The sequence below is a fragment of the Myotis yumanensis genome, unplaced genomic scaffold, assembly GCF_028538775.1.
Source record: "Myotis yumanensis isolate MYYU_CA2020_CCGP unplaced genomic scaffold, mMyoYum1.0.hap1 SCAF_1, whole genome shotgun sequence".
In the NCBI taxonomy this organism is placed as follows: domain Eukaryota; kingdom Metazoa; phylum Chordata; class Mammalia; order Chiroptera; family Vespertilionidae; genus Myotis; species Myotis yumanensis.
The window spans coordinates 33,757,049-33,781,592 of NW_027223752.1; the positions used below are offsets into that span (position 1 = coordinate 33,757,049).

The window sequence follows — 24,544 nt, forward strand, 5'->3', positions numbered from 1 at the left end:
TCAACCCACGGGTTGAGAACTGCTGTGCTAAGTGAAAGAAACCAGTCTGAGAAGGGTATATTGTATGATTCCAACTATATGACATTCTGGAAAAGGGAAAAGTATGGTGACAGTGAAAAGATCATTGGGCCCTGATCAGTGTGGCTCAGTTGGTTGGGTGTCATCCCATGCACTGAAAGGTTGCCAGTTCGAATCCCTGTCAAGGCACATGCCCAGGTTTCAGTTAGATCCCTGTGTTGGGGGGTGTGCAGGAGGCAGCCACTCTCACACCAATGCTTTCTCTCTCTCTCCCTCCCTCCCCCTTTTCTTTCCCCTCTCTCTCTTTAAAAAAAAAAAAATCAATAAAAAATCTTTTACAAAAAAATTGTCTTTCTCTTTAAAAAAAAGATCAGGGGTTCCTTCGGAGGATTTTTAGGGCAGTGAAACTATTCTGTATGATATTGTAGTAATGGATACATAATGCATGTGTCAAAACCCATAGAACTCTGCAAAGCGAGAAAACCTTAAAAATAAACTGTAGACTTCAGTGGATAATAATGTATCAATATTAACAAAGATCAGCCAAAACCGGTTTGGCTCAGTGGATAGAGCGTCAGCCTGCGGACTGAAAGGTCCCGGGTTCGATTCCGGTCAAGGGCATGTACCTGGGTTGCGGGCACATCCCCCGTGGGAGATGTGCAGGAGGCGGCTGGTCGATGTTTCTCTCCCATCGATGTTTCTAACTATCTATCTCTCTCCCTTCCTCTCTGTAAAAAATCAATAAAAATATATTTAAAAAAAAAAAAAAAAAAAAAAAAAACAAAGATCACACTGTGTTAATAATAAGGGAAACTGTATAAGCGTGGTAGGGAGGTGTATGGGAACTCTCTGTACTTCCTGTTAAAATTTTCTGTAAACCTCAAATTGCTCTAGAAACAAAATCAATTAATTTTTTTTTAAAAAAAGATCATACTGTGAACTGCTTGATTTATCTATAAATGCATTGTGCATTTATTCACTGATTCTAAGGACAACTTCATGACAAGCATTGGGAAATCATGTACAGAAAATTCAAAAGGAACTGTGGCAGGGAGTGGCCTACCTCATATCCATCCTCCCCTTATGCTCAATAACAGAAGGCAGGAGCATTTTAAAATTGCACTTAAAAAAACATTTTGTCTCCATTGGGAATGAGTATGACCGTGTCACTTAAGTTCTGGCCAATGAGGTGTAACCAAAACTTTTTGCATTGGACTTATGATAAAGTTCCAAAAAAAAGTGCAGACAACTACCACAAGGGTGTTTATTTTTTGTTTGTTTGTTTGTTTGTTTTTTTAATATATTTTATTGATTTTTTACAGAGAGCAATGGAGAGGAATAGGGAGTTAGAAACATCGATGAGAGAGAAACATCGATCAGCTACCTCCTGCACACTCCCCACTGAGGATGTGCCCACAACCAAGGTACATGCCCTTAACCGGAATCGAACCCAGGACCCCTGAGTCCGCAGGCCAATGCTCTCTCCACTGAGCCAAACCGGTCAGGGATCCACAGGGTTTTTTGTGTGTTTTTGTTGTTGTTTTGCCATTTTGTCATTGCCTTTCCATTCATTTCATGCTAAACTAGGGCCTGACTGCAGTGGCACCTTGACGATGGAGCCAAAGGCTTAGAAAGATAGAATGGAGAAGTAAAAAAGCCTGGATCCTTTATTCCTCCTGTCGTTTTCATATTAACACTGAACTACCTAATTCTGGACTTATTTTACATGAGAAAATAAACTAATTATCTTTTTGTTAATCCTCATCAGAGGATATTTTTCCATTAATTTTTAGAGAGAGTGGCAGGGAGGGTGAGAGACAGAGAGAAGCATGGATGAAAGAGAGAGACATCCATTGATTGCCTCCCACACACACCATGACTAGGGCCAGGGATCTAGCCTGCATCCTACATACCTGCCTTTGACTGGAATTGAACCCAGGATCCTTCAGTTCAAGGGGTCTCTCCACTGAGCCAAACCGGCTAGGGCTAAACTAAATTTTTAAAGCCACTGCAACCAAATCTTTGTTACCAGGAAAACAATCCCTGATACAGGAAATGAAAGCTATTAATAATGAATGAGTGCCACACAGGTCAACTAAAACCTGTTGAATAGAGTACCCAGTGCTGAAGCTACACAAGAAAGGTTTCTAATATGGTACCCTTTATTGGATTTGTTCAGTGTGTTGAAGATAAAGGTCAAAGCTTAGAAGAACCACTAATTAGGCTCTTTCTGAAAAACTATTTCCTTCCATTGAAATTCTATTCATACTTTCTGCCCACTGATCTCTTCTATAAACTTTTGTAATATTATTAGGCATTCTAAAGATTATAAAAACATGTAGCAAGGCACTCAAGAAGCTTGCAGGCTAGTTGGAAACATAAAAGACTTAGCAAGTGAGGAAAATGTATCCTTTTTTTTGGTAGTTTAGAGATATAGGGAACTGTTTTTCTCCTAAGGAACTGGAATGAGACTACCTCTTGGGAACGATGCCTGTATTCATTTAGAAAAACTTTCATGAAGAATGAGGGTGCGCCGAAACCGGTTTGGCTCAGTGGATAGAGCATCGGCCTGTGGAATGAAAGGTCCTAGGTTCGATTCCGGTCAAGGGCATGTACCTGGGTTGCAGGCACAATCCCCAGTAGGAGATGTGCAGGAGGCAGCTGATTGATGTTTCTCTCTCATCAATGTTTCTAACTCTCTATCTCTCTCCCTTCCTCTCTGCAAAAAATCAATAAAATATATTAAAAAAAAAAAAAAAGAATGAGGGTGCAACACACATGTCTCCAATGGGACAAGTTCACCTAATAATAGGGGTTGGAAGGCTGAGGAATCAGCATTTCTTTGGTTCTGCAGTGAGTGGTGTGATTGGGTTGAGTGTCGATCTATGAACCAGGAGGTCACAGTTTGATTCCCAGTCAGGGCATAAGCCTGGGTGGTGGGCTCAGTTCTCAATGAGAGGCGTATAAGAGGCAGCCAATCAATGGTTCTCTCTCATCATTGATGTTTCTATCTTTTTCTCCCTCTCCCTTCCTCTTTTAAATGAATAATAAAAAATATATCTATATATATGTATAAAAGGTTAAGTGACCATCCAACCATCTGTCCGACCAACTGGCCAGTACATATGACGCACACTGGCAATATAAAAATAAACGTTGACTCGAGTATGCACGATAAATATAAAGCTCTCACTGCCACCAATCACACACGATGCCAGAATGTATCTGAAGACCAACTATTGGCACAACGTACCTCTGAAGCCGAAAGAAAACGACGTTGTTGACAGAATATTGTTTATTTATTAATCAATTTATATATTATTTTCATATACATTTTACTAATTTTCTTTCATCTTTGACACTTCTATTATAAAGGGCAAATAACGATATTAAAATATTTTGTATTTTATTTCTATAATACTATATTATATATACTATTTTGACATGTAATTTTTTGCAGTTATGTAATTACTGCATGAATCTTTCTTCTGATTAATTTCTTTAAATGTGCACAAATCCATGCACCGGGCCACTAGTATATATATAATTTTGTTTTTGTTGTTGTTGTTAATGCTCACTCAAGCATATTTTTACATTGACTTTTAGTGAGAGTGAAAGAGAAAGGAAAAGACAGAAACATCGATATGAGAGAAACACATTGATTGGTGACTCCTCTATGAGCCCCGACCAGGGCCCCGGGCTGAGGAGGAGCCTGCAACCAAATTACATGGCCTTGACAAGAATCAAACCCAGGACCCTTTGGTCTGCAGGCTGATGCTCTATCCAATGAGCCAAACCAGCTAGGGATACAGATACACACACACACACACACACACACACACATTTTTTAAGAAGCAGAGGTAGCCTTGGCCAGTATTCTAAGTGGTTAGAGCTTTGGCCCACAGATAGAATGGTTGCAGGTTAGATTCCCAGTTAAGGGCAAGTACCTGGGTTGCAGGACCCCATGGTTGGGGCGCATGTGGAGGCAACCAATTGATGTGTCTCTCTCACATCCAAGTTTCTCTTTCTCCACCTCCCACCCTTCCACTCCCTTTAGAAGTCAATGGATTAAAAGTCTATTTCATAAGTAGTTAAATCACCAGATTTCCCCCTGGCTCCCAAGTAACTGTCCCTCTAGGGCAGTGGTTCTCAACCTTCCTAATGCCGCGACCCTTTAAATATAGTTCCTCATGTTGTGGTGACCCCCAACCATAAGAATATTTTCGTTGCTACTTCATAACTGTAATGTTGCTACTGTTATGAATCGTAATGTAAATATTTGATATGCAGGATGTATTTTCATTGTTACAAATTGAACATAAGTAAAGCATAGTGATTAATCACAAAAACAATATGTAATTATATATTTGTTTTCCGATGGTCTTAGGCGACCCCTGTGAAAGGGTCATTCAACCCCCAAAGGGGTCGTGACCCACAGGTTGAGAACCGCTACTCTAGGGCCTTTGAAGAACGCTTAGGATTGATTCCCTGGAAAGGGTAAAGTAGAGGGTACCTTGTCTGGTTAAGATTAGGGTGCCATACTAAAAATATGAGGATTCAGTGAAAATTATTTACTTTCAAGACTAGTGCCTTACTCTCTCACATCAACAACCAATGCTAGAAGCCAAGTATTCAAGAAAAATTTCCAGATAATTTTGTTAAGAGCATATACCAGCCGTGGGCACGGATCCGGCCTGTTTGAAATGAATAAAACTAAAAAAAAAAAGACCGTAACCTTTTATGTAATGATGTTTACTTTGAATTTATATTAGTTCACACAAACACTCCATCCATGCTTTTGTTCCGGCCCTCCGGTCCAGTTTAAGAACCCATTGTGGCCCTCGAGTCAAAAAGTTTGCCCACCCCTGGCATATACCAAACGTTTGTTACTATCTTCAGACAAGAAAGAAGGCCTATTGTAGGGTATAGGATAAAGTATCAGATATTTCTAAATGGACCAAAAGATTATCGGGAAATAGAAAGCTATGCATTGTTTTAAACATAACCTTCCCTTGTTTCAAATTCATTGATGTTTATGCCTTTTATTGTTTTTGAACTAAATTTATCAACCCCAACAGATCTTTTCACACGCTCCACTCAAGTTCCTCTCTACTGTCCACTTTACATATATTCTACTTCTTTCTCTGTTTTTCATTTAGTTACTGATGCTAGAAACTTGTGAGATGCCCTAGAGTCCTGCCTCTCCCTTATCCTTTTGGATGTACAGTGGGGCCTTGACTTACGAGTGTCCTGACTAACGAGTTTTTCGAGATACGAGCCATCTCTTGGCTGATTTTTTGCTTGGAGTTGTGAGCTAAAATTCGGGTTACGAGCCAGCTTCAGATACCCCACCACTAGTTAGTGCAGAGAACGTCACAGTGAACACCACAACATCAGCCCAGCATCATGTGTCTCACTCGTTCCCTTTTTGATTTGACATACGAGTAATTTGAGTTACGAGCTCCGTCACAGAACGAATTAAACTCGTAAGTCAAGGCCCCACTGTACTCTGAACAATGTTCGTCTAACTCTGCTGGTTATAAAGAAGTTGTTCCTCAGCTTCCAACCTGCCCGTGGTGCTGAGGCCGGGTCTCTGAAATTCCCAGTTTTCCGCTGCCAGGCTGACTGTTACGTTCTGCAAACAGTGGGAGATCAGAAGCAGGAAGAAGGGAGAAGAAACTTGCTCCTTCTTGTTTGCTTCCTGTTTCTATCAGTGTCGCCCAGGCAACAGTTCTTCCTGCCTGCAGCAGCAGTTGGTTCTAGCTTTGGATTTCTTTACATATTCCCAGAAGGAGCCTCATCACATTCCTCAGAGATACCAGTACCAGTTAGTCTGCCACCCTCCTTAGAGGTCAGGGTCCCGACACCATACGGCCCTCCTCTGAGCTACTGAGGTGCCAGTGGTAAATCCGCAGCATGTTCTCCTCTAGGTCTAGGTTCCGGCTCTCTGGGGCCCCTACAAGTGTTTGGTCCCAATAATCCCAACCTTGACCCTTTACTATGTCATCTACTTCTTGCAGTTTCTACTTCTTTGTTCCACCTTTCCTTTTCAATTCTCCAATACCTGTGATGTCTCCAATAGCTCTTTACATTAATTTTCTTAGTTAAGATAACTGCTAGTTAGTTGTCACTTCTTTATAGAAACCTAATATAGGAAATGGTCCCAAGAGTGGTTTTAGGAAATAGACTTTGAGATAGAGGATTGTGGGTTGATTTGGTCATATCCTTAAACTCAAATTCAAAGTTGAACAACTTGTCAGTGGGAAATGGGATATAGTGGCATGATAAATAATCAACTTCACACCTTCAGCAAATGCTCTAGAGCAGTGGTCGACAAACTGCGGCTCACAAGCCACATGCGGCTCTTTGGCCCCTAGAGTGTGGCTCTTCCACAAAATACTGACTTCTGTGCATGGGCCATGAAGTTTCAATAGCACTGTACATGCGCGCCCGCACGTGGTATTTTGTGGAAGAGCCACACTCAAGGGGCCAAAGAGCCGCATGTGGCTCGCGAGCTGCAGTTTGCTGACCACGGCTCTAGAGCCACATTTGACAATTTGACAGTAAGTGACTATAATAGCCGCAGGCTGCACGCTCCTTGTATGATCTATTTTCCTCAAGTTTTACCCCAACCCCTCATTGTTACCTATAGATCAGGGTTTCTCACTATGTTTGGCTCTGTACCTAGGTTGCACGCTCCTCCCCAGCCTGGGCCTGGTCAGGGGGCATGGAGGAGACAATCAATCAATGTGTCTCTCTCACATCGATATTTCTCTCTGTCTTTCCCTCTCTCTCTAAAATCAATGGAAAAATATCCTTGGATGAGGATTTTAAAAAAATAAGAAAGAAATGGAGCTTGGGCAGCATGGCAGAGTATCAACCTATGAATCAGGAGGTTCTGGTTCGATTCCCCGTCAGGGCACATGCTGGGTTGTGGGCTTGATCCCTAGTGTGGGGCATGCAGGAGGCAACCCATCAATGATTCTCTCTCATCATTGATGTTTCTATCTCCCTTCCCCTCTCCCTTCCCATCTGAAATCAATAAAAATATATTTTTTAAAAAAGAAAAAGAAAGAGAAATGGAGCCCAGCTGTGGGACTCAGTGTTAGAGCATTGACCCATGAACTAGGAGGTTACAGTTTGATTCCCAGTTAGGGCCATGCCTGGGTTTTTTAGCTCAATCCCCAGTAGAGGGTGTGCCAGAGGCAGCTGGTCCATTATTCTCTCTCATCATTGATGTTTCTATCCCTCTCTCCCTATCTGAAATCAATAAAAACATATTTTAAAAAAAGAAATAGAAAGTTCAAGTCATTAAACATTCAGTTCAAGTCACAGTCAAAGAACAAAAGCTTCAAAAGTAGCCTTAAAAGAAATCCTTATTTTTGTACCTGCAGACTAATCTTGCTGAAAATCAAACACAAAATTGTGCAGTTTCAGAATTACAACATTAGCTGATTTCATACCCTTACTACAAGTCTTTAGTAAAATATAGGGCATTGATTGGGAAGGGTGTGATACTGAAACTTGAAATGGGGATCATACAACAAAATCAAGATTCTAGAATGCCTAAACCTCCAGTATCAATGGAAAGTATAAGCATCAGCATCACCCCTACATCCCTTGCTTAAAAGCCCTGTAATAACATCATCTGAAGGATTTCTATTTTCCTCAAGTTTTACCCCAACCCCTCATTGTTACCTATAGATCAGGGTTTCTCACCATGTTTGGCTCTGGATTATTATTATTTTTAATATACTTTTATTGATTTCAGAGAGAAAGGGAGAGGGAGGAAGATATAGAAACATCAATGATGAGAGAGAATCATCGATTGGCTGCCTCCTGCATGGCCCCCACTGGGGAGAAGCCTGCAACCTAGGCACATGCCCTTGACTGGAATTGAACCCGGGACTCTTCAGTCCCGAGGTGGACACTCTATCCACTGAGCCAAACCAGCCAAGGCTGGATTATTCTTTATGGTGAGGAGATGTCCTGTGCATTGTAAGATGTTTAGCAGCATTTACTACCTATGAAATACACACTTTAAATAAATAAAATATAAAGACACATAGTTTGAAAGTAAATAGAGAAAGATATGCAACAGTAACGCATAAGAAAGTGGAATGGCTATATTAGTATCAGATAAAACAGATTTCAAGACACAGATACTATGGGAGATAAAAAGGGGTATTTTATAATAACAGAAGTATCAATATAATAACAAATATCCTATATAATAAAGAGCTATTATGCTAATTAGACTGAACAGAACAACCATCAGAACGAAGCCAGGGTTGTGAGGGCTGAGCCCCCTGCACAAATTTCGTGCATCGGGCCTCTAGTACTATATAATAAAAGCCTAATATGCTAAATGTCCGGTTGTCCATTCAACCAATCAAAGCGTAATATGCTAATGATATGCTAAGGCTGCTCAACTGCTCACTATGACATGCACTGACCACCAGGGGGCAGATGCTCCAACCGGTAGGTTAGCTTGCTGCTGGGGTCTGGCCAATCAGGACTGAGCGAGACAGGCTGGACATGCCCTGGAGCCCTCCCGCGGTCCCTCCCTGGTTGGCCAACCTCCTGCATCCCTCCCTGGCCCCAATCGTGCACTGGTGGGGTCCTCAGCCTGGCCTGCGCCCTCTCGCAATCTGGGACCCCTCAGAGAGCCAGTTTCAGCCCAATCCTGCAGGCCAGGCCGAGGAACCTCACTGGTGCACAAATTCATGCACCAGGCCTCTAGTAATATCCTATCTAATAATAGAGAAACATGGTAACTAGCCGTACCTCCGCTACCCTTCCCATTGGCTAATCAGGGCAATATGCAAATTAACTGCCAACCAAGATGGCGGCCGGCAGCCAGGCAGCTTGAAGCGAACAGGAGGCTTGCTTGCTTCAGTGACGGAGGAAGCCTGCCTTGCCGGCCTCTGAGCTTGCAGTTTGAAACATTGTTACAAATATAGAAGCTAAACAGAACCCCAGAAACCTGCTTTCAGCCAGCCGGGCTTCAGCCAGCAGGACAGCAACATTGTTTCAATTATAGAACAAACGCAGATCCCTGCTTTCAGCCAGCCGGGATCTCAGAGCTGGAGTGAGCAGGACCGCAACAGTGTTACAATTATAAAACCCAAACAAACCAGATACCTGCTTTCAGCAGCCGAGGCCTCAGAGCTGGAGCCAAGCCTCAGAGCTAAAGCTGGCCCAGAATAAAAAAAAAGAAGAAAAGGACAGGTTGGGAGCTTCAGTCACCCCCCCAGCCTGAAAACGGCCCTCAGCCCCTCACCCAGACTGGCCAGGCACCCCAGTGGGGACCCCCACCCTGAAGGGGGTGTGACCAGCTGCAAACAGCCATCATCCTTTCATCCAGGCTGGCCAGGCACCCCAGTGGGGACCCCCACCCTGATCCAGGACACCCTTCAGGGCAAACCAGCCGGCCCCCACCCGTGCACCAGGCCTCTATCCTATATAGTAAAAGGGTAATATGCCTCCCAGCACCAGAATCAGCGGAGCCGCGAGGCCTCCCGGCAGGACAGCATGACAGGGGGCAGCGACCAAATCCCCTGATCGCCCTGTGGCTCTGTGTGTGACAGGGGGCGGGGCCACAACCTCCCTATCCGCCCTGCTCTGTTCGTGACAGGGGAAGGCGCCCCAACCCCCTGATCAGCCCTGCTCTGTGCCTGATAGGGGGGAGCTCCCCAACCCCCTGATCGCCCTGCGGCTCTGTGTGTGACAGGGTGCGGCGCCCCAACCCTCCCCCCCCCCACGGACCCTGCTCTGTGTGTGACGGGGTAGAGCCATAACCTCCCTATCGGCCCTGCCCTGAGTGTGACAGTGGCAGCGCCCCAACCCCCTGATCGGCCCTGCTCTGTGGGTGATAGAGGGCGGCGCCCCAACCCCCTGATCCACCCTGCTCTGTGACAGGGGGCGGTGCCCCAACTCCCCTATCGGCTCTACTCTGTGAGTGACAGGGGGGAGCTCCTCAACCCTCTGATTGGCCCTGCTCTGTGCGTGACAGGGGGGAGCTCCCCAACCCCCTGATGGGCCCTGCTCTGTGCATGACAGGGTATGGAGCCCCAACCCCCCTGATGGGCCCTGCTCTGTGCGTGACAGGGGACAGCGCCCCAACCCCCTGATGGGCCCTGCTCTGTGCGTGACAGAGGGCGGTGCCCCAACCCCCCAATCGGCCCTACCCTGAGTGTGACTAGGGGTGGCATCGCAACCTCCCAATCCGCCCTGCTCTGTGCATGACAGGGGGTGGCGCCCCAACTCTCCAATCGGCCCTGCTCTGAGCCCGACCAGGGGCTGCACCTAGGGATTGGGCCTGCCCTCTGCCACCCGGGAGCAGGCCTAAGCCAGAAGGTCGTTATCTCCCAAGGGGTCCCAGACTGCGAGAGGGCACAGGCCGGGCTGAGGGATCCCCTCCCCCCCCCCCCCCAGTGCACAAATTTTTGTGCACCGGGCCTCTAGTAATAATATAATAAAATATAATAATAAAAGAAGACATAATAATCATAACTATGTATATACCTAATAAAAGAGCTTTCAAACATGTGAAGCAAAAATTACAAAATTAGCCCTGGCTGGGTAGCTCAGTTACTTAGAGCCAAAGTTGTGGGTTCAAGCCCCACAGAACATATACAAGAATCAACTAATGAATGCATAAGTAAGTGGAATAACAAATTAATGTTTCTCTCTCTCAAAAATCTATGCATAATTTTTTAAAAAAATAATTAGGTTGGTCTATAAATACCAAACAAACTGTTATTTCCTCTCAGAAATGAGAGAAGAGTGTAAATATGAATTTTAGCTTATTACCTAAGTTTAAAAAAATGCTTTTCAATGTTGGAGACTTGAACATACTTTCCAACTAAGGGGAAAGGCCAGTAGTACTGGAGTGGATTATTTGGGGAAAGAGGGGGTAACTGATGGAACAGAGTCCAAAAGAAGGTAACATGAGATGGTTCCAGAGCACAGTGAAAGCACTGTACTTAGGTAAGAGGAGTTTTGCCACGGGGAGACCTGAAATCGAGGAAATTCTCGATGGATGGCCTCCATGATCCTTGTGAAGCAGATGGAGAGGTCAAGGGTTGGGGAGTGTGCTCGATTTATGAGGGTTTAAGGAAGATATTATGGTAATCCTTACATCAGTCCCTAAGGGGTTATTATCTTCACTTCACAATATTATTCCATTTCACAAATGTAGAAACAGAAGCATAGAGTTATATAATTTGCACAAGACTGATGACTGCTGGAGCCATTTTAGGAAGCTCTAGCTAACCAAGGCCTCTCTGGTTTCAATTTACTGCACCTGTCTAGGCCTCACATTCCTCAGCAATGAAGTGGACATGGTCTCAAGCTGCCCCATCCTCTATAGCAGTGGTTCTCAACCTGTGGGTCGCGACCCCTTTGGCAGTCGAACGACCCTTTCACAGGGGTCGCCCAAGACCATCCTGCATATCAGATATTTACATTACGATTCATAACAGTAGCAACATTACAGTTATGAAGTAGCAACAAAAATAATTTTATGGTTGGGTCACAACATGAGGAACTGTATTGAAGGGGCCAGAAGGTTGAGAACCACTGTTCTAAAGTAATGGCCCCCACAGTGGAGTAGGATGGGCAGGCATATCCAGGGTGTGCATGATGGATGGTCCATTGGGATGTTAAAAGAAAATGTTAGATTTCTATTTATATTTTTTAAAGTCTAAAATTGAGCTTTGCCACTGCTTAATATACAGATGGACACTGGAGTCCTTATTTAGTCTGGATGCCAGCTGGTTATGAGTCATTTTGGTATCTTGGGGGAGACAGGAGTTCCACAGTGCAGATGGATTGATAGTGGTGCTTGCCCATATTATTTTTTGTAGTTAAGGTATGATGTCAATGTGTTCATTTCTGTAGGGGAAAAAAAAGACTTTTACATAGCAGAATCTTTATACAGTGGTGGTCTATGATGAAACAGGATTGATAAAAAAGATATTTGGCTCCACTCAGACTTGCTGGTGTTTCTTGTCTGAGTATTAAAATAGTTGTCAGAACCTATAAATAACCTGCACTTTTCTTTTACAAGAAGACAAGTGCATTCAAATTTTGCTGACTTTTTCAATGATGACAAGGTGGCTGTCAGTAGTATGCTACTTTATAGATACTAAAAAAACAATGCTCTAAAACTGTTCCTTCAAGATAAAGTTAATAGTGTAACAAGTGAGAAAACTGCTTTTTTGAAAGTTATTGCAAATGAATAGCTTTGAAAAATTATTTGGTGGTGTTATTTTTGCCAAAATGTATAGAAGTATGTCACTTCTAAATATGAAAAGTATGCTCATATTTGCACACATAAAACCTCGGGAATAGTTTTCTACTATTTTTAAGTATATCCTAAATAAAAGGGAATCAGTAGATTCTAAATATATTTGTTAAAAGTACAACATCTTCTGATTAATTTGCAAGTGAAACTGATTAATATCATGGACAATAAAAATTAACTAGCTGAATTTCAATAAAATGGAATGGGATTGAAGATTAGTTTCATGTTTGAATAAGACCAGCCTCACTCTAACTTCTAAACTCTTCCACTGTGACCTATAAAACTAATGATTCATAAACTGCAAAAACCCTTGCATTGTCAAGCTTTTTCTCCAATTTCCAACTTTATTAAAATCTGACTCTCTCTTTTTTTTTTAATCCTCACCCCAGGATATGTTTATTTATTTGAGAGAAAGAGGAAGAGAGAGAGGAAGAGAGAGAGAAACATCGATGTGAGAGAAATATCCATCAGTTGCCTCCTGTATACACCCCCACTGGGGATCAAACCTAAAATCTAGGTATGTTCCCTGACCAGGAATCAAACCCACTACCAACCAACCGAGCCACCTGGCCAGGGCTCTGACTCTCCTTAAAGACACCATTTTCCATTGCCCACTCAAATAGTACTGTTCATACTCTCAGGTTCCACTATGTCAGGCCTGAGAAGTGTAAGGAAATTTGAAATAAGAAAAACTATAACTGGTAGGTTTTTTTTTTTAAATATATTTTTATTGATTTTAGAGAGGAAGGGAGAGGGATAGAGAAATAGAAACATCAATGATGGGAGAGAATCATTGATCAGCTGCCTCCTGCACACCCCCCACTGGGGATCGAGCCTGCAACCCAGGCATGTGCCCTTGGCTGGAATCGAACCTGGGACCCTTCAGTCCACAGGCCGATGCTCTATCCACTGAGCAAAACCAGCTAGGGCTATAACTGGTAGTTTTAATGGAAAACTATGCATTCTCTAGAGCAGACCTTTCCAGATTACAGGATTCTAGCTTTTTACTGCTTTTGAGGTATTTTACAACTCTGTAAACTGTAGATAACTGATAGTAATGCAAAATAATTCTTGTCTATAGAAATGCAAGTAAGTTCTGCCCAGTGGAAGTTCAAGGGACTTGCTTCCCCCACTGAGGGAAGAAGCCAGTTTTGCCTACATTTTCAAGTTCATTTCAATTTTCCTGACGTATAAATATGTATACACCTTTGGACATCTTATTGGTTCTCTCATTAATAATGGTTAACTAGCCCTGGCCGGTGTGGTTCAGTTAACTGAGCATCGTCCCATATACCAAAAGGTTGCTGGTTTGTTTCCAGGTCAGGGCACATACCCAGGTTACGGGTTCATTCCCTTGTATGGAGTGCATATGAGAGGCAGCCAATTAATGTTTCTCTCTCACATGTCTCTCTCCTCTCTCTCTTTCTCTCTCTCTCTCCCCTTCCCTTCCTCCCTCTCGAAAATCAATAAAAGCATTTAAAAAATAATAATGGTTAACTAAAATCTTCAAAACAGTTTATATTTGTATGAGAGTTTTTGGTGGTATTGTTTTGCTAGCCCTGCGACTTTGCTGTCATAGCTGGAAGGGGTGTCTTTTCTACCCTGGCGAAGAATGTTGTGAGGTGCATCAGGTCTGAGAGTTATGATGTTACCTTTTTTTGTTTTTAAAATGTTCCTTTAACAAAGGGGGGAGTTGTTTTACTTCTCACTGGTATTCCCTGTATGTTCACCTGTACTTAAAAAGAAAACAAAGAGCCAGCTTCTTTGAGGTCCATGCCATACACTACCCAACTCTTCCTTTCTAATTGCTTTTGTTTACTGCCCTCACTCTAACTTCCCATTCAGTCAAGCAGACTTTGGCCCGTTATTCCTTTCCAGCACAAGCACTGCCATTATCCTGAGTGATTCCAACCATCAAAAAGATGACCCCATACATTAGTGTCTGGGCTGCTCATATTTTTAAAAAAAAATTTTTTTAAAGAATTATTGATTTGAGAGAGAGAAACCATAAATTTGTTGTTCCACTTATTTATGTATGCATTCATTGGTTGATTCTTTTTTTTATAAAGAGCATTTTATTTATTTAAATATATTTTTATTAATTTCAGAGAGGAAGGGATAGGGAGAAACATCAATGATGAGAATCACTGATCAGCTGCCTCCTGTACGCCCCCTAGTGGAAATAGAGCCCCAAACCAAAACCAGGGCATGGGCCCTGACCAGGAATCAAACTGTGATCTCCTGGTTCATAGGTCAACGCTCAACCACCAAGCCACATCAGCTGGGCCATTGGTTGATTCTTATATGCGCTCTGACCTGGGATTGAACCCACAACCTTTGTGTACCAGGATTATGCTCTATTCAACTGAGCTACCTGGCCAGGGCTGGACTGCTCAATTTTTTTTATCTCCTCAACATCCTTCTCCTTGACTCCACCTGAGCCGCCCACTCCTCCCATCACCCCTTGGGCCCTGTCTTCATCTATAATTGTGCCTGTTTCAGAATCTCTAATTAAAGCGTCTTCTTCAACCACAACCTCCTCTCTCCCCAAATTGCCTGTTAGCTACTCCTACAACTTTCTTTGGAAACTTATTCATTGATCCTAATCAGCTTTCTTTCTATTCCTTTCTTATCTTCTCTTCTGATTTAAAGTACAGTGGTCTATAATTTCGTTATTTTGCCAAAACCCTAAACTCCTTTGTTCCTTTGTTTAACTTCATCTACCTGGAAAGTCCCCAAATCTGAATGAACTAAGTTATCTGCTTTCTCTACGGCCCCAGTTATGAGCAGTTTGTGCACTGCTCTAGAAAGCCAAACAATAAGGGCAGTTTGGTTCCAGAGAATCTCCCAATCAACCCCAACATCATCCAAACTAGGTCATCTCACTTTCCTAGTTTTCACTGTTAATTCAAACAGTCCCTCTTTCATCAAACTTTGGTTGCTCTCTCCTCCCCCACACTCTCTGTAAATGACCTTGCCTGCCTCCTTCACAGAAAAAAATAGAAACCATCATATGCTCACTTCACATCTTCTTACAAACAAATATATAATCCTGCCTTCACCTGCACCCATCCTGTCTTCCTTCACCAGGTTTTTAAATAGAGATTGTTTAAATTTTTATTTTTTCTACAAATGTTTTTATTGATTTTGAGAGAGAGAGGAAGTGAGAGGAATAGAAAGATAGAAACCTCTATGAGAGAGAAACATTGTCATTCAGCTGCCTCCTGTTGGGGATCGAGCCAGCAACTCCTGACCAGACTCGAACCAGTGACCTCTTGGTTCATGGGTCCATGTTCAACTACTGAGTCACACTGGCCGGGCTAAAAATTTAATTTTCAATTACAGTTTACTTTCAATATTATTCTGTAATAGTTTCAGGTATACATAGGGGTTAGAGGTGGGCAAACTTTTTGACTCGAGGGCCACAATGGGTTCTTAAACTGGACCGGAGGGCCGGAACAAAAGCATGGATGGAGTGTTTGTGTGAACTAATATAAATTCAAAGTAAACATCATTACGTAAAAGGGTACAGTCTTTTTTTTTAGTTTTATTCATTTCAAATGGGCCGGATCCGGCCCGCGGGCCATAGTTTGCCCACGGCTGGGTTAGACAATCATATAAAGTGTTCCCCCTGATATTTCCAGTATCCACCTGGCAGTATACATAGTTATGGAAGTACTATTAATTATATTACCTCTGCTGTACTTTATTTACATCCCCAGGAGAAGCTGTCCTTCCTCCTAATTAGGACCAAATTCCTTTCCTGTGCTTTGAATCTCCTCTGCCCTGCTTTCTCAGAACTCCTTCCTGTATACTATACAGTCTAGTTTCATCTATACATCTTTTGCACTTCTCCATTTTTTTCTATTAAAACAAAAACAAACAAACAAAACTCTTCCTGAATCTTAGGTTCCTCTTTAGCTACTTACCTAACAGCCTCTATTTCCTTTCCTTCCACTCACTATTCAGTCAGTTCTCCTCTGGGATCCCGCTGTCACACCCCTGAAGGAGTTCGGACTGAGATCCCTGGTGTCTATCTCACTGGAAAATATCCCTCCCTCCAGCTTCTCTTAAAAATTAAGCTTTATTTTATATCACTGGTAAAATCTTGGTGTCAATAAACCCAGTATTTTTTAGTCATCTCATTGACTTTTCAGCAACAACTGATACAATTGGCCACTCTTGTCTTGAAATGCTTTCTGGTCCCAGCTTCTGTGACAATACTCTTCCAATTTATTTCTTACTAGAGGCCCAGTGCACGAAATTTGTGCACGGGGTGGGGGCTGGGTCCCTCAGCCTGGCCTGCACCCTCTCCAATCTGGGATCCCTCTCACAATCCAGAACCACTGGCTCCTAAGCGCTCACCTGCCTGCCTGCCTGATGCCCCTAACTGCTCTCCTGCCTGCCTGATGCCCCTAACTGCTTCCCTGCTGGCCTGATGGCCCTAACTGCTCTCCCTTCCTGGCCTGATCCCCCTAACTGCTGTCCCCTGCCGGCCTGATCCCCCTAACTGCTCTCCCCTCCTTGTCTGGCCTTCCTAACTGCCCATCTGCTCTCCCTTCCTCTCCACGCTTTCAGACCCCAGCGCAGGAGTGCTGAGAGCTCTCCACCGAGGCCTCGCCCCTGTCCTGACGCCCCTCTCCAGGCCAGGCCGGCACAGTAGGCCTGTGCACGCCTCCTGGGGGCAGGGGCACCTCGGCCCATACTGATACCCCGCTCCGGGCCAGGCGGCATGGTGGGCCAGCGTGTACCTCCGCCAGGGTGGCTGCCCGTGGCAGCAGCCTCATGTCCTGGTGGCGCAAGTCCCCACCCCCCATCCCCACCCACTAGCTCCTGTGCACATGCAACCTGTTGAATGGTCATGACTGGGACACCATTAGGATCAATTAGCATATTACCTCTTCATATACAGAAATACTTCTGGCCACTCCTGCCTCCTTGCAAGTGTATCTTCCTCTGTTCAAGCATTAACCCTAAGCATCTCTCAAAGCTCAGTCCTAGGCCTTCTTTCTTCCCTTTTCTTCCCCCTTGATACTTCTGAATATTCTTGCCCATGCCTAGGACTTCACCACTTCACCACAACCTCTATCATTGACACCAGCCTCAACCATGCATCTGAGCTCAGGCTACTTGTCAACTCTTCTCAGAAGTCTCAGAAGCACCTCAAATTCAATGTGTATATAACTGAACTCATGGTTTTCCCTTCAAAACAGCCTTTTCTAAGGATTCTATTTCAGTGAATAGTTATGCAAGTCAAAAACCCTGGCATTTCCTTGATGTCCTGTCCTTCATCCCACACTCTAATTCTATCTTTGTATATTAAACCCATTTACTTCTCTCCAAGTCCATGTTCACTAGCCTTATCTAAACTACCATCTTTTCTTCTCTGTGCTTCTTAATCACCTATGCTAATCCACCCTTAGCCCTCTCCAATCCTGTCTTCATAGTAGCCAAAATAACCTTATCAAATGCATATCTGATCATCTGTTTAAAACCCTGCAGTGATTCTTAGATGAAGACTGAAATCCTTAACATGGCTAGGGTCCTGCAGAATCCAGCAGCTATCTAATTGCATCCTCCACTGATATCACATTTCCTGTTCCCTATGTGCTTCAGTCACAATGGCCTTCTTCTAGGTTTCTCCACCCATAGAGCCTTTGCATGTGCTGGTACCTTTGCTTGGAGCACGCTTTCTCAACCACCCACTTGGCCTCATTTATACCTACCTTTCCTTCAGATCATAGCTCTCCTTAATCAAATAGGATTCTCCTATTTTAATCTATCACCATTATCACAGCTAATACTCAGATGTGTTTGTAGTCAGGCACTGATCTAAGGGCTCTACCAAATGTCTTGAATGACTTGATAATTCATGTCCAACCACACAGGATTTTTATAAAGACAAAAGCATATATAAAGTAATTTTAAAAATCACACATGAGTAAATGAGTGGATAAAAAAGCTGTGTACATTTATACCATAGAATACTATGCAGCAGTAAAAAAGAATCTCTTACCCTTTGAGACAGCATGGAGGGACCTGGAGAGTATCATGCTAAGTGAAATAAGTCAGAGAAAGGCAAGTATCACATGATCACACTCATATGTGAAATCTAAGTAACAAAATAAACTGATGAATGGAGTGGATACAGAGACACAGAAGCGTGGAACAGAGTGAGGAATCTCAGAAGGAAGACGGGGACGGGTGGGAGGTAATCAACCAAAGACTTTGTATGCATATATGCAGAACCCATGGACATAGACAATAGGGTGCTGAAGGCCTGGGGTGGGGTGGGAGGGCAGGGGTGGGCAGGAGGGGGTCAATGGGGGGAAAAGGGAACATATGTAATACTTTCAGCAATAAAGAATTATTTAAAAAATTACACATGAATATAAAAATGTTAAATATTTAGAAGATAAACTGTGATGCCAACTGTAAGCATGACAGGAATCTTAGGACAGGAAAACTAATGTAGCCTAGATTTGTTGAAGGGGTTCATGGAAGAAATAGACCTCAAAGTACATATAGGATTTGGGAGAGTAGTGTGAACATAGGGATATTTAGGGAAGAATGGGCTGCCAGCCTACTTGGTTGGTGTATGATGAGTAACAGGAAATCTAATTATAGATATGGTGGAAACAAGTCAAGGAGGGACTTGACAAACAGATAAAGAAGTCTGGATTTGACAGGACAGAGAAAAGGGAGAGTCTTGAGCAGAGGAATTTCAGGAAGATTGCTTCACTGGGGAGCCAGAAACTCTTCTTGATGCTGTAGATTCAATGGTGATCAAAACATCCTATATAATAAATGGCTAATATGCAAATCGACCGAAAGGCAGAACAGCCAATCACTATGACACGCACTGGCCACCAGGGGGCAGATGCTCAACTCAGGAGCTGCCCCCTGGTGGTCAGTGCACTCCCACAGGGGGAGCGCCACTCAGCCAGAAGCCCTGAGCCAGGCCCATGGCTGGTGAGCGCAGCAGTGGTGGCCGGAGCCTCTTCCCCTGAGGGCTCCTGGACTGTGAGAGGACACAGGCCAGCCTGGGGAATACCCCGCCTCACTTGAGTACACAAATTTTGTGCACTGGGCCTCTAGTGAGAATATAAAACAGAAATCAACAAACAAGCCCTGCACTGGTAGCTCCGTTGGTTAGAGCATCATCCCCATATGCCAAGGTTTCAGGTTTGATCTCAGGTCAGGGCACATGCAAAGGATCAACCAATGAATACATAAATAAGTGGAACAACAAATTGATGTCTCTCTCTCTCTCTCTCTCTCCCCATTCCTCTATCTCTCTCTCAAATCAATCAATAAAAAATTGTTTAAACATCAACAAACTCATAGACACAAACAACAGTATGATGGTTAACAGAGGAAGGAGGGTAGGGGGAAGATGAAGAAGCTAAATGGGGTCAAATGTATGGTAATAGAAGGAGACTGGACTTTTGGTGGTGAGCACACAATGGAACATACATTTGATGTATTACAAAATTGTACACCTGAAACTTATATAATATTATTAACCAATAAATTTAATTTAAAAAATAAACCCTTGTCCTAACCGATTTGGCTCAGTGGATAGAGCATCGGCCTGCAAACTGAAAAGTCCCAAGTTCGATTCCGGTCAAGGGCATTTAAAAGAAAAGAAAAAAAACAAAAAACCGTAAATACAAATTGATGCATTCCTACACAGTACATTATTTTGCTTTTTAGCTTTACAAAAATAATGCTATTCAATAAATAAACTTCTGAGCCTTGCATTATTTAAAAAAAAACATGAATGGTAAAGGGATTTGACCAGGTGATTTCTGAAATCCCATGGGCTTTATCATTTTGTGATTTGAATAATGATTATCTTCCAGAAGGCTCATAGATAAGACAGATATATCACCAGCTCCAACTTAAACGGGATCCAACTTAGTCAATAATGCTGATTATATGTACATCATGAGTTCATGTAGTTTGTTCAGAAGGATATGATAACAAGTTTATAAACATGTGCTGTGGTTAGTTCATTTTCTAGGAGCCTCTCCTGATTACCACGGGACCCATAGAAACAATTTGAATATGATCTCTGTACCAAAAATCTTCTTGCTTCTCCTTGGACATTTTTTTTAACTGCCCTTTATTTTTTTTATTTGCTTATGTATTTTTTTAAAATTAAATCCTTGTTATTCAGATTAATACAGTTGTTCCTCTTTTCTTCTCCCGTAGCTCCCCTCCACCCAGTTCCCACCCCACCCTCTGCCCTTACCCCCCACTGTCCTCATCCATAGGTGTACGATTTTTGTCCAGTCTCTTCCTGCACCCCCACACCCCCTTCCCCCCGAGAATTGTTAGTCCACTCCCTTTCTATGCCCCTGATTCTATTATATTCACCAGTTTATTCTGTTCATCAGATTTTTTATTCACTTGATTTTTAGATTCACTTGTTGATATGTACTTATTGTTCATAATTTTTATCTTTACCTTGTTGTTGTTGTTCTTCTTCTTAAAGAATACCTTTCAGCATTTCATATAATACTGGTTTGGTGGTGATGAACTCCTTTAGCTTTTTCTTATCTGTGAAGCTCTTTACCTGACCTTCAATTCTGAATGATAGCTTTGCTGGGTAAAGTAATCTTGGTTGTAGGTTCTTGCTATTCATCACTTTGAATATTTCTTGCCACTCCCTTCTGGCCTGCATAGTTTCTGTTGAGAAATCAGCTGACAATCTTAGGGGTACTCCCTTGTAGGTAACTGTTTTTCTCTTGCTGCTTTTAAGATTCTCTTTGTCTTTTGCTCTTGGCATTTTAATTATGATGTGTCTTGGTGTGGTCCTCTTTGGATTCCATTTTTTGGGGTTCTCTGCTCTTCCTGGACTTGTAAGTCTATTTCTTTCACCAGGTAGGGGAAGTTTTCTGTCATTATTTCTTCAAATAGGTTTTCAATATCTTGCTCTCTCTCTTCTTCTGGCACCCCCATAATTTGGATGTTGGTTCGCTTGAAGTTGTTCCAGAGACTCCTTACACTATCTTCATATTTTTGGATTCTTTTTTCTTTTTGTTTTTCTGGTTGGGTGATTTTTGCTTCTTTGTATTTCAAATCTTTGACTTGATTCTTGCGATCCTCTAGCAGTGATGGCAAACCTTTTGAGCTTGGTGTGTCAGCATTTTGAAAAACCCTAACTTAACTCTGGTGCCGTGTCACATATAGAAATTTATTTATATTTGCAACCATAGTAAAACAAAGACATATTTTTGATATTTATTTTATATATTTAAATGCCATTTAACAAAGAAAAATCAACCAAAAAAATGAGTTCGCCTGTCACCTCTGACACGCGTGTCATAGGTTCGCCATCACTGCTCTAGTCTGCTGTTGGATCTCTGTATAATATTCTTTATTTCAGTCAGTGTATGCTTAATTTCTAGTTGGTCCTTTTTCATAACCTCGAGGGTCTCACTAGATTTCTTGATAGTCTCACTAAATTTATCGGCAGTTTCTAGAAAATTCTTGAAAAACCTTATTAGTGTGGTTTTGAACTCTATATCCAGTAGTTTGCTTTCCTCCATTTCTGTCATTTGTGACCTGTTTCTTTGTCTCTGCATTTTGGCTGCTTCCCTGTGTTGATAGGGTGGCTTTCTGTGCTAGGTGTCCTATAGGGCCCAGTGGCTCAGCCTCCCCAATTACCTGAGGTGGACACTCTTGGTGCACCCCTTTGTGGGCTGTGTGCATAGTCTTGTTGTAGTTAAGGCTTGATTGTAGTTGGTATCACTGGGAGGAATTGACCTACAGGCCAATTGGCTGTGAGAATCAGCTGTGTCTATGGTGGGACAACTTCTGTGCTGGAGGCACCCTTATGGAGCAAGACTTGCTTCAGTGGGACTTTGGTGCTCACTGAGTCTGCCCCCTGAGTGTGTCCCTTATGGATCTGAGGAGTTGTAATAGGATGGTCCCACTCTGACCACTGGGTACACTGGCACTTGGATCTCTAAGGAGGTGCTAATTTAGCCTCTGCCTGAGGCTACCCAGCAGGAGCTACAGAGAGATCTGCAGATTCCTCTTCTTTGTTTGGGATTTGGAGGTGCCCAGATGAGGCCCAGCTGTGAAGCAATGCAAGCTGCTGTGGGGCCTTGGGCTTTCTTTTGGATGTTCTGGGTCTCTCTGACCCAGCTGCAGTTTGTTAGGTAATTTTAGATTGCAAAGGGCCAAGTCATTCCTATGCAAAAGCCTCTGGGCACAGCTTGGGTGGGGTGGGGTCTCAGGGAATCAACAGGGCGGAGCAAACAGCTATGGCTGCTCCTCAGTCCTGCCCTAAGAGGCCCCGGGTCTCAGTGTCCCGGTAATCGCTGCAAGCACCTCTGAGAAAAAGCCACCCTCGAGTTCCGCCCGCTGCCAATCAGTCCAGTTTCTCCCCATAGGAGTCTGGGTCCCCAGATACTCACCTAGAACTGGAGTTCAGAGCAGTCGGGAGCTTGAGACTCCCTCCCGAATGAAAAAGACAACCAAGTCCTCAGTTGCCAGCCCTTTCCGCGTGCGCCTCCGTACCTCTGCACTTTACTTCCACACCTCCTCTGAGTCTCTGTGGGCTTTTCTCTTTCCTTCTAGTTGTAGAATTTCCTCTCAGCCAGTGCTCCTGTGGTTCTGGATGATGTTCGTTTTGTCTTTTAGTTTTATTTTTGAAGAGGTTGTGCGAGGCAGCAATTTCCGGTGTTTACTATGCTGCCATCTTGGTTTCTCTCTCCTTGGACATATTTTACTTTGGGGAAGGATTATTGCCCAATGTTATTTTCTAAAAGGTGGTTAGCACACTGAAGATGCTTAATAAACATTATATACCCATGAGCTCATCTCTGGAAAAGAAATCTTGACTATACGACTACACACCCAGTACAGTAAACAAGAACTATTTTTAACAGTTTCTTGTGCCATTCATCAGGGGTTACTCATGTGGAAGCCTAAAATTAAAAATAAGTAAAAATAGCTGGCTCATAATGATCTCTGTCAAGAAAACTTCAAATATATAAAACCCAGTTGATTGGCATAGAATAGTCCAAAAAATATCACTGATAAATATTAAATGAATAATCCTGGCTAGTGAGTATTTCTGTTTACTGCTACTTCATAAAGGTTATTTCAAACTACATTTCTTCATTCACTGTGAAGAATTATGCATGGTAAACTGAACCAAATGTCTGGAAAGTATGTTGGAATGTAATTTGAAAATTCTAGTAACAAATATTCTGAATTCAACTACTTCACAGACTGGGTATTCACTTCAAGACCCGTGAAAAATGCCCCCTTGAAAAAAATGAATTAGTCCTGGCCTGTGTAGTGCTGTTGGTTGGGCATCATCCCATGTACCTAAAGGTTGCCAGTTTGATTTCCGGTTGGGACACATGCACAGGTTGCGGGCTTGACCTCCAACAGGGGGCATGCAGGAGGCAGCCTATGGATGTTCCCTCTTATATCGATGTCTCTCTCTCTCTCTCTCTCTCTCTAAAAGTCAATAAAATATTTAAAAATGAATTAGAAATCAATAACAAAAGAAAATTTGGGAATTAAAAAATATGTGGACATTAATCAATGCACTTTTTTTTTTAATCTTTACCCAAGGATATTTTTCTATTGATTTTTTTAATACTGCTGCATGACTCTCTTAAAAATATGAACAAAATCACAATGTTATGCAGCTATAATCACACCTCACAAGATTAATAATACTTTTAATGCCATCTAATAGTATTCAGTTCATATTCAAATTTCTTCTTCTCAATAATCTAGAGCCATCCACTGTCTTTTCCTTTCTTTTTGTTGTTGTTGTTGTTGCTAATCCTCACCTGAGGATGTTTTTCCATTGATTTTTAGAAAGAGTGGAAGGGAGGGGGGGAAGAGAGAGAGAGAGAGAGAAACACACTGATCTGAGAGAGACACATCGATTCGTTGCCTTCTGCACATGTCCCGACCAGGGCTGGGGACTGAGCCTGCAACTGAGGTATGTGCCCTTGACCAGAATCGAACCCAGGACCCTTCAGTCTGAGGGCCGACACTCTATCCACTGAGCCAAACTGGCTAGGGCAATACACTCTTAAATAATCAATTGGTCATGGAAGAATTCACAAGGGAAATTAGAAAACACCTTGAGATGAATGGATCTGGATATTTCTCCAAAGAAGATATGCAAATGGCCAATAAGGACATGAAAAGATGCTTATCATCAATAGCCATCAG

At 42.8% G+C, this 24,544-nt stretch overlaps 1 protein-coding gene across 1 annotated transcript in view; it reads right to left on the bottom strand.

Moving 5' to 3' along the window:
- EXD2 (exonuclease 3'-5' domain containing 2) overlaps positions 1–24,544 on the bottom strand; it is a 93,075-nt gene that overhangs the window by 63,775 nt on the left and 4,756 nt on the right. The gene's annotated exons all lie outside the window — the stretch shown is intronic.